This window comes from Piliocolobus tephrosceles, chromosome 4, assembly GCF_002776525.5.
Source record: "Piliocolobus tephrosceles isolate RC106 chromosome 4, ASM277652v3, whole genome shotgun sequence".
In the NCBI taxonomy this organism is placed as follows: Eukaryota; Metazoa; Chordata; class Mammalia; order Primates; family Cercopithecidae; genus Piliocolobus; species Piliocolobus tephrosceles.
The window spans coordinates 165,595,163-165,611,713 of NC_045437.1; positions in this window are offsets into that span (position 1 = coordinate 165,595,163).

Below are 16,551 nucleotides of genomic sequence, written 5' to 3' on the forward strand. Positions count from 1 at the left end.
GATGAAGTATTCATTTTTATGCTTAGGTTTAATAAATCACAAACAGCCATGTAGTAGTATGATTGCACAAAAAACGTAGATCTAATGGTAATAGAAGGTGGGAGCAGCAAGACCTGTCTGTTCAGGTGGGGTTCAGTGGCTCACACCTGTAATCCCAACACTTTAGGAGACTGAGCAGGAGCATCATTTGAGCCCAGGAGTTCAAGACAGCTTGGGCAACATACTGAGATCCTGTCTCTATTTTATAAACTATGTGTGTTTGTTTATGTGTGTGTGTATATATATATATATATATTTAAAAATAATTTTTAAAAAGACCTGTCTGTTCAGATTCTTCTTGGCCTTTCTGTGCAGTGATCCTTCTTTCCAGATATGGGGCAGGACCCTTTCTAGAATGGGTCTCTTTTGACCTATAATCAAATATGGTAGGTCAGAGAATTTCTTTATGGCCAGTTCTTACATAGAAAGGTAGGTAAATGAGTAATCTTTTTCATTCTTATCTTTTTCATTTTTATGGCGGGATTTGGGGAAAATGGGTTCTGGTTTTTATGACCCACCTTGGGGAAGAGGAATTCCAGTTTCTATGACTTGCTTTAGGGGAGAATGAGACTGAGAGACAGGAGGGCAGAAGAAATTTGGAAAAAAAATCCTTGCTTCTGAGGCGGCTTCTGTGGCCTTAACTTTGGGTTATCACTCTCTGAGCTCCAACAGAGCATAGAGAATTATACCCCAAAGTATGGTGCTTTGACATGCTCAGCACTTCCGATGAAAAGAAATTGGAAGGCATTAGAAGCTGTCTCAGAACCAAGGACTTTCTAACTCTGTCTTGTTTTTTCTTGGACTAAAATTTCATCTTACTAGGAAACATCTTTCCAAAAGAAATGCAATTGTTTGAACACCCTGTCTCTCGGAATCTCATCAAATGACCAGGAAAGATTAACCACTGGGGAGGAAAAAAGACTAAAGGACAACCCCACACCTTGACAGAGTTTTCATTTATTCTTTTGAAGGCAGCTCTGAGAAATTACCTGAGAAACTTCATCTGTGTAATAAGATAACCTTTGTTCACAATGAAGTTCTGCCCCTCACCTTCTTGCCATCTATTCCAGAGCTCAGAGGAACATTGTCCCAGGCCTTTCATTATCTGTTCTTTGGGCTTATTCTTTTCCCTTCCCCTCATGATTTCCTACATCTTCCATTTCTCTCTCCCCTGTGAAGAGGACATTGAAGTCCCTCAATTATCTGGCCCTTCTCTGAGTCTCATATTTTGTATGGCTCCATGCTTGCTTATTTATTTATTTATTTATTTATTTGAGATAGGATCCCACTGTTGCCCAGGCTGGAATGCAGCTGCACAATTATATTAATAGTTCACTGCAGCCTCAAACTCCTGGGTTCAAGTGATTCTCCATTTATTTATTTATTTATTTATTTATTTATTTGAGACAGGATCTCACTGTTGGCCAGATTGGAGTGCAGCTGCACAGTTCTATTAATAGCTCACTGCAGCCTCAAACTCCTGGGCTCAAGTGATCCTCCTGCCTCAGTCTTTCCAGTAGCTGGAATGACAGGCGTGCACCATCACCCCCATCTATTTTTTTTTTTTTTGTTAATTTTCAGGGTTTTTTTGTAGAGACAAGGGTCTCGCTTTGTTGCCTAGATTGGTCTCAAACTGCTTGCTTCAAGCAATCCTCCTGCTCAACCTCCCACATGTCAACATATTTGTATGCCTTTTCTTCTGTTAATCTGCCTGCTGTCCATTTATTTAGCAGACTGAAACACCCAGAGGGGGAGGAAGAATTCTTCCCTGTAGTGGTTTTCTCTACTGATGAGATGAAGGGGAAGAAATAGTAAAGGTAAATATTGAGAAAATGAGACAAAAACAAGGACTTTCGCCAGCGTGGAGAGATCAAGCTGGAACATATAGAGGCCAAGTTCAGAGCTGGGCTATAAACCTAGCTCTTGAAACTTGTGTTGGAGAATAGTGAGCCAAGCATCTTGCTTCACTGCACTCCTGGCATTATAAGAAAGCAGCAAAGGATTTCTCCAAAGTGAGAACTCCCTTGAGTCTCATTTTTTTCTGTATATTGGAGGCAGTACTTTATCAGGTTGTTGACTGCAGCTCAGAGAGTCAGTGACAGATGTATTTGCAATCACATGGTTTTAGGAGAGGGCACAGATTCAGGAGAGGTCTTCTCATGTCCCCTGGTCCCAACACTTCCAATTCTTGGAGAGATCCTATGTTCCCTAAAATATGCAGTCCCATCCCATAAAAAATAGTGAAAAAATCCCTCCTCCTGCTTTTAAAAGATACATGAACTCTTAGAACATTGAAGCTAAAAGGCACCCTAGTTTGTTTATTTTATCAACCTCTTATCAGGAAATTGAAGCCCAGTGAAAATAATTGACTTGCTCAGACCTGAGGTGATGCATGGTCAGTTAGAATTGTGGTAACAGGGAAACACTGAAACAAATGAGGTTGTTTTGATCCACGTGGTCACTTGCCAAATTGGAAAGTGGCCAGTCATAAGGAACAGGCAAGGCTGTAAACTCAAAGTCAGGAGCCCGGTCTGTCAGCGGCATCATGACATTGCTGTTTCTTAACCAAGTTCATGACACATACTGTGGACTCAAAATAAAAGTTGCTTCTCATAATTTACATTTAATTCTTTAGCATATTATTTTGGCCCCACTTTCCAAGTATATTCTCAACCCAACCACTTCTCACATTCTCAACTGACACCACCCTGGACTCAGTCAATGTGATCTCTTGCTTTGATTATTGGATCAATCTCTATATTAGTCTTGCTACAACCGATATTACCAGCTTCTCCATATAGACTATTCTTTCCGCAGCAGGCAGAATAATCCTTTTAAAAGGTAAGGCAGATTATGTCAATCTTCTGCTCAAAATTCTCCAGTGGCTTCCCCAACCCAGCACACACATCATTAACTTTAACTGCATCTCCTCCCAATCCTACCCTCTGCTCAGACACATGGACCCACTTGCTGTCCTTCCAACAAGCCAGGAATTCTGCAACCTCAGGGTCTTGACAATTACTATTCTATCTGCCTGACATGCTCTTGCCCCAGCTATCTACTTAGCTCACTGCAATGCCTTCCTCAGACTTTCGCTCAAATGCCATAATCTCAGTGATGCTTTTCCTGACCTTCCTATTTAAATCACACCCACCCACCTTACTGTTCACATCTCTGTTCTCTGCTTTATTATTACCCATGACACTTATGATCCTCTGACAACCTACATAACTTACTCGATTATTGTCGATCTCCCCTAAGTTGTAAACAACATGAGGTCACTTATTTTTGTTTGTTTTGCTATATCCCCAGTGAATAGAAATGTACCTGGAACATAGTAGGCACTGGATTAATACTTGCTCGATAAAGGAATGGAAGAACAGATGCAGATCTTTTACACACACAATTAGCTTATAGTAAATTCATTGCCCTTTTTCTACTTAAGTAATACAATTATGATGCATTTGTCTTTCCTAAAATTATTCTTCATGAAAACCACAAGGTGACAAAAATATGAGAGTCAAAGGCCTCAGTTGTCATCATGGCTGCACTGTATTAGTTGTGTGAGCTCTCTGAGTCTTAGTTTTCATAAAAATAAAATGAAAATGATAGTATCTACTTTGCCAAACTCAAAGAATTGCTGTAAGTATATAATATTCTATACGTAGAAGCATTTTGAAAACTATAAAGCTCTTTTTATATGTAAGTTATTACTATTTCCTATGAAATCTTCTTCCCTAAGGAAGTTGCCTTGCACTTCAAGTAAGGTAATAATGCATTACTTAAGCAAGACAAGTCATCTTAACAAGTTGGATGCTTTGTTAATTTTATAGGCCAGAAATAAGGGAGGTGATGGGGCCCTTTGAACACAATTCACCATGAATTCTAAGCAGCAATGATCAGTTCCTACCAAGAAGTTCTCTTGACCTACCTAGTGTGGTGAACATCCTGGTGATTCATTGGCAGAAATGAATGGAAAATGGTCAGTGAGATTTGATACTCAATCCACAAATATTTATTGAATATTTACCAGTTCTATGCTAGATGCTGAGAAGAAAAATGCATTGCATAAGATTGTAAGCCCTTTCACCACACCCTTAATCTAATAAAATACAGAATTCTAGCATACAGCCAGCAAATGTGTTTTATAGTCCTGAGTAGCTATGATTGTAATATCAATATTTCCAGCACTTACCACTTCCCTAGTGTCATGTGCTGCCATTCCTAGCTCCTATTTTATGGTTTAGCAGTCCTTTCTCCTGTTTTCCTTTTCCTTTCCAATCTTTTTGCTTATTCTTTTTCTTCTGTTAAAACATGCTAATCCTTTAAGACTCGGCTCAGCTGTAAACATTTTCAGTTCATTCAGGTTGCCTTACTCCATCAATCTTGTTGAGTTGGATGCTGCTCTTCTCTGCTTCTCTAGCAGCACTTAGAATACAATTTCAAGTTACACTCCTGGCCTCCTGCCAGGTCTTATTTTCCACTATGCTCCTCTGCAAACACTGGCCTTCTTCATGTTCTTCAGATTCTTCCAATGTGCCAAACTTAGGGCTTAGAGTCTTTGTGTTTGCTGTTTTCTCTGCCTAGATACAACATTTGTGTATTAATTCAAATGTTATCTCCTCAAATATTTCTAGAATGGTTGATTGCATATCTATGCCCCCAATGTCTAACAAGGCTAAAGAAATATTTGTTGAGCCAACCTGAAATGATACTGTAATCTTTGAAAACCAGAGTCAACATGGAAGAAACGATAGCCATTCTTCCTGTGAATCTTATTCACATGGCAGCTTCTCTACCATGTCAAGATATTATATTTCTGAATATATAGGATTTTGCTAATTAATTAACAACTTACAAGATCTTAGAACCTTTGTCTTTTGGTTTCAGAGATCAGTCCAACTTCTTCATTTTAAAATAAAAAACAGAGGTATTCCACTTACAGAATCCTGGGCCATTGTATCTTCATGATTTCCAGAGCAGAAGCTTGAATCTTGAATTAAGAGAAAGATGGGATTCTGTGTATGTGGATATGCTGATCAGAGCAGGGAAGTAGAAATCGTGGGTCCATGGATGAGAGTCAGTGCTTTTGTGGAGTCTGTGCCTAAATGTCAACTTTCCAACCCTCTCTGTTTCTTGTATTCCCACTATCCCTCATGTATTCCACAGTTTTTCACTGATAACACATATGAGAATGGGTTGAAGACTTGGCAAGAGGAAAGAGGTAATAAAACTTTTTAATGGCAACATTTTGGTGCTCAGACAATATCCCTGACAGTTTGAGACTATGTCACATAGGAGGGCTGAAGACACCTGTTAAACCTGAGTTGTCAAGTTTGAATTTTGAGAGCCTCGGTCTTGATACCATCTTTTAGTACCATATCATTGTGAATGGCCATCCTAGTGTAGGAATAAAGGCAGAATGGAGTCTCCCAGAGTTTGAAAGTTTCATTGATTATCGATTTGCTTGGACTCAGAGGCCAGGCAATATTCCAAGATCAAGCTTCTATTGGTGGTTACCTCAGGCTGTGAAAAGTGGAGACGTGCAGGTGCAGCTGGGGGATGTTGAAAGCAGAGACTCACAGCTTTAAGAGTACTCTCTCAACAGCCCATTGCACACAATGATCTGCATCTAGCAACTAGAGTCTTAATAACATTTTCATCAGATTCCAGCAATCAAAGAATCATAGACTTTTCAGAATCATCTGATTCAACGTCTAATGTTAAACAGAAACCTGTTCAAAGGTGTGAGAAAGGCATGATCTATCCTATTGGCCAAAAGCAAATTGGATTCAAACCCAAAATCAATTTATATATTTTTTCAATTCTGACGAACACACTTGTAATTATATATGAAGAGGAAACTCTGAACAGCTGGGCAGAAACATCGAAGTTCTCAGTTTTCCTTTGAGTCCTGCTTAATAAATAATATAATAATTTGGCTGCTGCATTTTTTCTCTCTGTATTGCTTTTAAACCTGACTTTAATCAACATATTGCATTGTTTGAAAATATTGTGAAACTTTCAAAATTTCCATTGATAAATGTCGCCAATATCAATGTAAAAGCATTCTGAAAATTATAAAGCACTTGAGGTTTACTTTCCATTGTATATTTGACATATTATTATAATACTATAATTTTGTTCATTGAAAAAGGTGTATTTCATAGTAATGACTGTTGTAATTATGCTGTGCCATTGTAATCAGTATTTGGGAATCATGACCAGGTGGAATATCGAAAAAGAGAAGTAGAAAAAATACTGCATGATCTCCTTATATGTGGAATCTAAAAACATCTAACTCATAGAAGGAGAGAGTAGAATGAGGGTTAGCAGGGCTAGAGGAAGGTGGGGGAGGTGTCTTTGAGATAACAGGAGGAATCAATGTTTGAGATCTATTGTACCTTGTGGTGTCTATGGTTAATGATAAGGTGGTGCTTATTTCAAAATTACTAGAAGAGTAGATTTTTAAATGTTCACATGCCAAAATAGTAGTATCTGAAGTGATAGCTATTTTAATTAGCTTGATTTAACCATTTCATAATGTGTACATATTTCAAAACATCAAAATAAATTAGTGGGCTGGGCTAAAGCAGAGCTTTAGAGAGTCAAATATCTGCACAGGACCCAGGTTGGCTAAGTACATAAGGGAAGTTTGCAGGCTGGACTGAGACTGTGCTGAACTGGTTTACCAGATCTCAAGGAGACAGCAACAACTCAGCTCCAAATGGTGCTCCAACCTCTATTCTAGGTGGGAAAAAACAAAACAAAACAAAAACAAAAACAAAAAACAGAAACAGATGCAGATGTATGGAATCTTGTCATTTTTAATGGACTATTTTTAGAGCAGTTTTAGGCTCATTGCAAAGTTGAGCAGAAGACACAGAGATTTTTCATATATCCCCTTCTCTCCCCTCCCACACTCACAGCTTCCCCCATTATCAGCATTCCCCACCAGAATCTCATTATTATTAAAGTTTACAATGAATACAAACTAAAAAAATAATAATTTTATGTGTTGAGTGAAACATATCTGAGGTTACGTGTAGCCTGTGGATTGACTGTTTGTGACCTTCAGATAAGAGGCAACTTACAACTTTTCTAAGATGTAAAATGTCATGAAGAAAAAATAGGGTCTCTATCTTTCAAGAGCCATAATGCTTACTCTCTCAGCAGACAATGACATAAAATCCAAAAAAGAGTATTTACCTATCTGTGGGGAAAAGCCCTGGCTGTTGGCATGGGTTGCTCCTTTGTTTCATCCTTCCAGTCCCATTTTGCCCCCTGCCTGGGTCTGTGGTGCTTGCCCACAGCACAGGGTGGCCTCAGCAGATGTCTCACTGGGACAGGAGAGCCGTGTGATCCAGGAGGAATTGCTGAGTTCAGCCTTCGCTCTCCACACACTGAGTCTTTTCTTTTCAGAAGGGAAATAGGAGTGCCATGATTATGTCTTTCCCGACAATTTTTGACAAGTTGGAATGCTTAAGACATGATAACAATAAAAGTAGATGCATCGTTCATGAATAAGGTATTTTCTCAAACCTGGATTATTTCCCAGTTTCATAAACACAATTGATACCGTAAACTTCTACAGTCAGCATTGTTTAATCATTAACACCACATTTCATGCAAATTGCCTATAATTATGTGTGGAGTTGGATTAATTAATGATATATGGAGAGGAAGCTCTGAAAAGCCAGGCAGAAACTTGGAAGTTCTGGTTGTGTCCTGCTTCCTAAATAATATCATAATTTAGCTGATACCATGTTCTCCCTACCCAGATTGCCCCTTAAACTTCATTGCCTATAAGCCCCACAGAATAAACTATGTGGATCCTTTTCAGTGCAGGCTGACAGTGGATTTTGAGGTCATCAACTAGTAACACGGAAGCCTGAACATATGTTTTTTGTTAGCATGAAAATTCTGCAGCCACTAAATATTGTCTAAATAGGCACATATGTGCTTTTAGAGAATGCCATTCATGTTTATCTTGGGCAAACACACATACTGCACCCAGTCTTAACCTAATTCTTCCATTGCTGCTGTCACCAGAATCTCCAAAAAGGAGTTGTCTTTAATATTCACTGTCTCTAAAATCACCTCTGAACTTTGAATGAATTTTTTTCCTCAGGCTACATTTCCATGTTGAATGTTTTATAATACTGCAAGTGAAACGGTTTTGCACACTGCCAGAAACCTACATTACTTGTGGCAAAGTGGTGATTTGTTATACCGAATGACATTTAGTTAAAGACACCAAAAAAAAAAAAAAAAAAAAAAAAAAAAAGAAGGTGAGGAAGTGAGAGAAAGAGAACAGAAAAACCACAGCTCACACAGCGAGGCTTTGTGTCTAATCTGAATAACTTGCATCCCTGCTGAGGTCTCTTATCTTAATGACTTTGCTAAAGAAGTTGTCTTGTCAAATCTATTTAAAAGCTTTTGCCTTATATGAATAATTTACCAACAGAGGCAATTTGGGAACATTATGATGAGATTAGAAAAAAATAGCTCAGTGATAAGGAGCAAGCTTGAAAGAGTTGAATACAAGAATAGAAAAGTTTCATAGGATCTTGCGGGGCTTAGTCTTCAAAGGGTCGATAGATCTGTTCTGGTTTTAGGGAGGACTTTCCTAAAGATTGCTAGTTAGGAGAATAGCCAACTTAAACAAATTTAAGGAAGAAAATCCATAATGTTCCCATAGTAATTAATCTATTTTTTTAAACCTACTGATTAGGAATATTTTATTTGTATTTTCAAAATTCTGTTTTGAGAACTCTACTTTTAGTGGAGTTAAAGAGTAAATAGACAGTATTCATATATGTCATATGACTGCATTGGCCACTGGGCAATGATTCATCATCGTCACTGGGCAATGATCTGACGTGTTTGATGGATCAATCATCTGATTGTTTTGGGCCACATTACTACAATCAGAAAATAATTCCCGGGACTATGAAACACAGACTGAAAATAACCCCCTGTGAGGCTCTTTTTGGGGACTTCCCATTTTGGAATATTGCTAGCCTTACGTTCATTTGAAAGCTGAGTGTATTTCCATCAGGGACTGCCTACAGAGAAGAAAACAAATATTTGAAAACCTACTGTGTGGTAAATACTCAGAAAGTTGTGTTACTTAAGGGTATTAGAATAGAGAAGTAAGAAAACTTACTCAAGAAACTCAGTGATGGAATGGACCCTGATACTCATTATTAAAATCGCTCCCTTCTTCCACATTCCTTACCACCATCTGCTATGGGTGTGAAAGTAGGTACAGGGGAAATCCAGGTCACCTACAAGATTTTCACAGGCCTGAATGCTTGGAGTTAAGTCATAAAAGCTTTATCCATGCTTATCTTAAAGCAGGAAATCTCGGGTGTAGAGCAGAATAACTTAAGTAGATAATGGGCAAGAAAAGGTTTCTGTTTACCGTTGGCTTTTTCAAGGTTTCAACTCGAATCTTGTCCAAAACAAACATTTCATCAAATGCATTAAGCTCCAGGATTAGGATCTGACTGGGTATCAGAGGATTAAAGGTAAGTAGAAAATGTGTCAAGTGAAAATATGGCCGTGGGCATGAGGAAGAGAATTATTCTGGGGAAAACTTAGTAAAAGCAATTCTGCAGATGCCAGCTTCTGGTAGGCCAACCCCAGCAAAGGTGGGGCAGAGAGGCATCCTGTGGGAGCCACAGGGCTCTGTTGACACTGCGTCCCATGCAGGGTTTCTTTTATGTGTACCAGGTGGGTAGCAACACTGGCACACCCATCATAGCATGTGCCAGGAGGCCAGGGACAGAACAAGGACAAGGTGGAGAGTTAAGCAGACAAGAGGCAGACTAACTAGTCTGGCACTGGGGGAAATGCCTGGCCTTCCACACTACCCAAGCCACAGGAAATTGACTGGGTGGGCTACCAGGTGGGCAACCAGGTGGGTTGTGGGCCTACTGGGTTCCAATTTTTTTTTTTTGAATTTTCCACGGTTAGTTCCCACACCTGCAGGCCTCTTTGGGTCAAATTATGAATGCAGGTCTGGAGACTTCTAGAATCTGGGAGGTTGGGGTTGGGGTAGCAATGTGACTCCATTTATAACTATTAGAAATTCTCATAATTTAGAGTTCTTTAGAAATCCAATAAACTGCTATTTGGTGATATTTCTAAATCCTGGGGAATGTTTATGGTTTTAAAGCTACTGAGGGAAGAGGGTAAGTAAGACACAGTCCCTGCCATAAGGGGCTTTAACAGAAGTCCTGTAGTTTTTATTTACATGGGAAAGTGAATGCTCTTTTTTACTTACGTCCTTTGAAATTTTTCTTTACTACTTTCTGTTACTTCTAACCCAACCAATCAGCCAGCCATCCCAGTTAGGATTGTGAGACTTTCTGATAATTCTAATTGGGATGCCTGGCTGATTGGTTGGGTTGATATAATAAAACAGGATGCCTAGTTAATTTTTAACTGCAGATAAACAAGAAATAATATTTTTAGTATAAGTATGTCCCAAATGTTGCATGTCCCAAATATAAAGAGGTCTTATTGCATTAGGAAATATATGCTTTTTCTTTTCAAATATACCTGTTGGGTGTCAGATTTAGCGAGTTAAATACAGGATCCCCAATGAAATTTAATTTTCAGATAAACAACAAATAATTTTTTAGTTATCAGAATACACTGAAAAGTTATTTATTTATATGAAATTCACATTTAATAGGGCATCATGTATTTAACCTGGCATCACAAGTCCCAATGCTAAAAGGACATTCTTTTATCTTTTCATCCAATTAAATTTTTTGAATCCATATTGTGTTCAAGGTGTTATAGACTGAGTGTTTGTGTCCCCTCAAAATTCCTGTATCAGGCCTGGTGCAGTGGCTCATGTTTGTAATCCCAACACTTTAGGAGGCTGAGGTGGGAGGATGGCTTGTGTCCAGGAGTTCAAGACACTGTCTCTACAGAAAAACTAAAAAATTAGCCAGGCATGGTGGTGTGCGACTGCAGTTCCATCTACTTGAGAGGCCGTGGTGGGAGGATCCTTTGAACCTAGGAGTTCAAGGCTGCAGTGAGCCGTGATCATGCCACTGCACTCCAATTTGGGCAATGGAATGAGCCTCTGTTTCCAAAAAAAATACACACACACACACACACATGTATTTTAAATCCCTAACCACCAATGTGATGGTATTTGGAAATGGGGCCTTTGGGAGACAATTACTGGTAGATGGGATAAGAGTGGGGCCTTCTTGATAGGATTAGGTCCTTTTAAAAAGAGGCGCCAGAATGCTAGCTCACTCTCTCTCCAGAAGCTCACCAAAAGAAGAGGTCATGTGAGCAAGAAGGTGGCTGCCTACAACCTAAGGGGATAGACCTCACCAGCTATAGACCATGCTGGTGTCTTGATCTTGGACTTCCAGGCTCAAGAACTGAGAAAATAAATTTTTGTTGCTTAAGCCACCCAGTCTATGGCATTTAGTTATGGCAGCCTGAACTGATTAAGAAACAAAGCATGGTGTTAGATGTTGTGAAGGGATTCAAAATTATAAGACATTAGTAAGATCTCTGCCCCTGAGGGCCTCTGTCTCTGGAGAAGACGGAGACATGCTCCATTGTGCTTGGTCTGCTCTGCTTCTCAAATCTCTCCTGCATCTCTTCTCTCTTGTTCTGGTCATGGGCTCTACCCGGGATAAACCCACATATTTCTACTCAACAGAAGTAGTACCCACCCATGGTATCTTTCTTTCCAGGTTTCCCATGCTCCAAGTCATCCTTGACACTGCCCATCAGGGTATTTTCTAAAATATGAATCTCACCAAACAGCTCCTCAGAGTAAAATCCACCAGTTTCCTTATTTTCTACAAAATAAAGTACCAACTAGCATCAGAGTTCTATTATTGACTAACCTTGACTGCTTACTACCCACTATCCACTCCTCTTTCTCTTTTTCTCTCACTCTCTTTCTCTCTTTTTTTCTTTTATTTTAAAGAGACAGGGTCTTGTTCTGTCACCCAGACTGGAGTGCAGTGGCACGATCTTGGCTCACTACAGCCTTGAACTCCTGGGCTCAAGCAATCCTTTTACCTCAGCCTCTTGGGCAGCTGAGACTACAGTGCGTGCTGCCATGTCCAGTTAATTTTTAAATCTTTTTTTGTGGAGATGGGGACCAGGAAGGGGGTCTTGCTTTGTTGCCCAGGCTGGTCTTGAGCTCCTGGCTTTAAGTAATCCTTTCACCTTGGCTCCCCAAATTGCTGGGATCACAGGGGTGACCCACCATGTCTGGCCTCCTTTTTCTCTATGAATCCTGTGCTCAAGCCTTACCACCTTTTAAGGGTTGAATTATGTCCCACTAAAAGTATATGCTAGAGTCCTAACCCACCATTCCTCGGAATGCTTTCTTTGGAAATAAGGTCTTCAAAAGTTAAAATGAGTTCAGTTAAGGTAGGCCTTAATCCAATATGACATGTCTTTACAAAACTGGAACATTTGGACATGGAGACAGACAGGCACGGGGGAAGATGATGTGACGAGACACAGGAGGAACACTGTGTAAAGATACCAGATTGGAGTGAATCCTCTACAAACCAAGAAATGCCAAAGATTTCTGGTAAACCACCAGAAGCTACAAAGAGGGAAGGAAGGATTCCTCTACAGGTTTCGGAGGGAGGATGCCCTCCCTACTAACACCTTTCACCTCCAGGAGTCTTATGAGACAAATTCTGATTGTTTTAAGCCATCCTGTTTGTGGTACTTTGTTGGCACACTTCTGGGAAATTAATACACATCCTGGCTTGTCTTTTTCTTGAATGTGTCATGCCATTTTATGTCATTCTAATTTTGTTCATGCCAGTGTCTTCATCTGCAATATCCTACCCTGTACCACCCCTCCCCTACCACACACACACACACACACACACACACACACACACACACACACACACACCTCTCTATTGACTCTTACTCCAAGGCCGAGCAAAACTCTGGGAAGCTCTGAGCACACCCTTCAGGCTGAATAAGTTGGTCCCTTATCTGTGCTCACATAGAAGTGTGTTTATACCTCCTCCCTAGAACTATCATGTGCTAGTTTTTAGTCATTTAACACTTAATGAACATTACAAATATTTGTTGGGCATGCCAGGTGCTCAGTAAAGAGCTCAGTGCTTGAATACTGCCGTTTAACTTTCACATAAACTCCACGTGAAGTAGGTTTTATTAGTAGTTTTGTTTACGATGGGGAAACTTAATGTTAGAGGACTTAAGTAACTTGTACGAGATCATGTATCTAGCAAGCATCAAAGCCAGAGTTCAAATTCAGGCAATCTGATTCCATAGTCTGCACTCCTAACTACTCTGACACACTGGCTTCCATTTACATGCCTTCTCTCCCTTTACAGAAATCAGATTCTGTGCTTTCAACTTCTTACCTTAGCACCCCCCCCATAACAGCACTCCACAAAGTGCTTGTGGTTTTGCAGGGTATTACATTGTATTCAGCTGCAATAACTATAATATAGGTCGTATGTTTTAGGTGGAAAGCATAAAACACACTACAAAGGACAGAGATCAGGTTTACCAGATAATTGACAAAGGTTTTTCATTAACATGTGATTGCAATATTTATTATGTATTCACTACTCATGTAGTGGAGAACACTAGTCAGTTGTCACTAGGATATATAATATCACATTTCTTCAACATTTACTATACTTTTCCCAAACTTTTAATTAATTTTTGCTTCATTCTAGATATCTTTTTCAATCTCTCTACTGATCTAAATTGGGAAAAAGCTGGAAAAAGTAGTATTTCTTTGTGAGACATAAAGATTTTAGGCCTTAGAATATTAGAAGTACTTTTCATTCAACAAGTAGTTACTAAGAGATTACTAAGAACAAAATAGTATTCTAGAAGTAGTGATTAAGAATATGTTCAATACCAAAAGAAAACACCACCAATGAAAATTATATTATTTTTCCCCTAAGGGCATTAAGATTTACAGATATTTATTTTGATCTATTTGAGATCATAATGATGTTCATTTTTTTGTTATGTACTCACAAGACAGTAATGTGCTTCATGAAATATTCCCCATATGTTGGATGTAATAACTGTTATAGAAAAATGTGAAGTCAAGTATAGGAAATGAAAATGAAGTCAAATTTTGTTTATTTGTTTCAACTACAGAATATCTCAAAACCTTAAGATGCTAATAGTCATTTTGAATCTCGAAGATAAGAAATTGTAGCATTTTAATTTTCTGACAACATAATTTTCTCTGTTTTACCTTCTCAACAGAAGATGATCCAAGGAAAAATATTTTTAGGAACTTCTGGTTTAATAGTACTTTGCAAGATATGGGAAGAAAACTTTCCTCCCACTGTTTTCATATCAATTTATTTGTTTTGAGTACACTTGTCTTGGAATGATCTTCATTTAGTTAACAAGTATATCAATAATTTAAGACTTATCTACTACATTATATTATTTACAAATACTGCACCAGATGGATGAGTGTTAGTATCTTTTTCCCTGAGAGAGAAAATTACAGCTGAATACTGAGCTTTGTATCTATTACTACATTTTCTTCTTGAATTTAAACCAAGAAACATTTTTTACCCATCATATTTCATCATAGTCTTATAAATGGATTAATGAGTAAATGAATTAAACAAATAGCATACTTACTATATGTTGGAAATTTAGAAAAGCATTTTTACCATTATAGATGTATCATTAAAAAGTAAATAGGAGCCAGGCATGGTGGTACATGCCTGTAGTCCCAGTTACTCAGGAGGCTGAGAACATACAGACTAGACACCATGTTTTTTAAAAAAAAGTTACTGAATTTAGACTCAAACAGTTAAGTCATAAAAATTGAAAAACTGAGAGGGAGTAAAGAGTTGAAATCAGGAGAATTGCTTGAACCTGGGAGGTGGAGATTGCAGTGAGCCGAGATCATGCCGTTGCAGTCCAGCCTGGGCGACTGGGTAAGACTTGGTCTCAAAAAAAAAAAAAAAAAAAAGTTGAAATCAATAGTTGCATTGCCATTCAGGCATGTCAAGGGATGCAAACAAATGAAATATCAAGTAAATATAAGATTAACCAGTTACTTCATTTGTCAATACTATGTAGCAAAACTAAGGCTGTGCTAATAGAATTCAAAGAATTTCCAAGTTGGAACTATTCCTATTGCTACAAGTAGTCTTCGAGTATTCTCAGAGCAGGTGCTGAGCCAGCAACTCCTGGATCAAGACCCTTCATTCTTCATTCAGGATGGTACACTTTGTTGGGATTTAAATCATAACAGCCTGAAATATGGGGAGAAAAAAAAGCAAGGGTAAGATAATATTTTATATATTTCACCAATAGCAATTCATATGCAAAAGTTAGATGATATTCATCTATAATAACAACAATGAACCTGCTAACTCATAAATAATTCGCCCACACTTCCTCCCTCCATCCTTTCTTCTCTTTTCTTTTCTTTCTTCCTTCTCTCTTCTATGTAGCCCATGTCAGGCAATCGCTACTTACAAATATTGAATCAACATTTGTTGTGGGGAATTCAGGTTCAGAGAAATAGAACACATCAGAAAGCAGTTTGTCATGAAAATTAGATACTTTCTACTACTGTGTGTGTTCTCAATAAAAGATAAAGAGCTCAATAAAGGATCAAGAGCCTTTAGGTTTGGATCAGATATTGTAACTAATAATTCAGCCTGAATGTCCCAAAGCTGTTCAAAAAAATTCATTTTCAGAAAAAATGCTTAAGGAGAAACAAACTAATGCTTGTTAAATAAATACCTATTATAGCTGCTATATATGTAATTATTTTATATAATCTTCACAGTAACACTGTAAGGTACATATTATCTCCATTTTATGGATAAGGGTACTAAAACTCAGAAATTATTTAACATGATCAAATTTTTACAGGATATGAAAGAGCAGATTTGAAATTGGATTTTTTGATGCACACTTGATATTTCTTGATACTTACTTCATTCTTCCACATGTTTTGATCTCCTCTTGACTTCATACCACTGGAGCCATGTTTGTGTGTGACAAAGACATAGAGATAAAGATCCAGATTGGAGGAAGTCCAGAAGACTTAAAATCTATCTCTTACATCTGTGTGCGGGTCATCATTAATCATGTGGCTTCTGAAGATATCTAACTTTTTTATTTTAATCAAACATAAAATAAGCCGGAGGAGTACAATGGTATAGAATATCAGAAGGTACACTAGGATTGCTCCATTACTGTTTTACTCCACTTCCCCTTCTTATCCCCAATACAAAGTTGCATTTTTTTACACTATGAATAACTAGGGTCTGATTACAAAAACAAAACAACAAACAAAACAAAACAAAAACAGTGTTTTTATTTTCTTCCAATTTTCCTTCCCACCTTTCCTCCTTTTGTTCTTCCTTTTCTTTTTCCATTTTCCCTTCTCTCCTCCTGTCCTTTCTTCTTACTTCTCTCCTTCCTTCCTTCCTTCCTTCCTTCCTTCCTTCCTTCCTTCCTTCC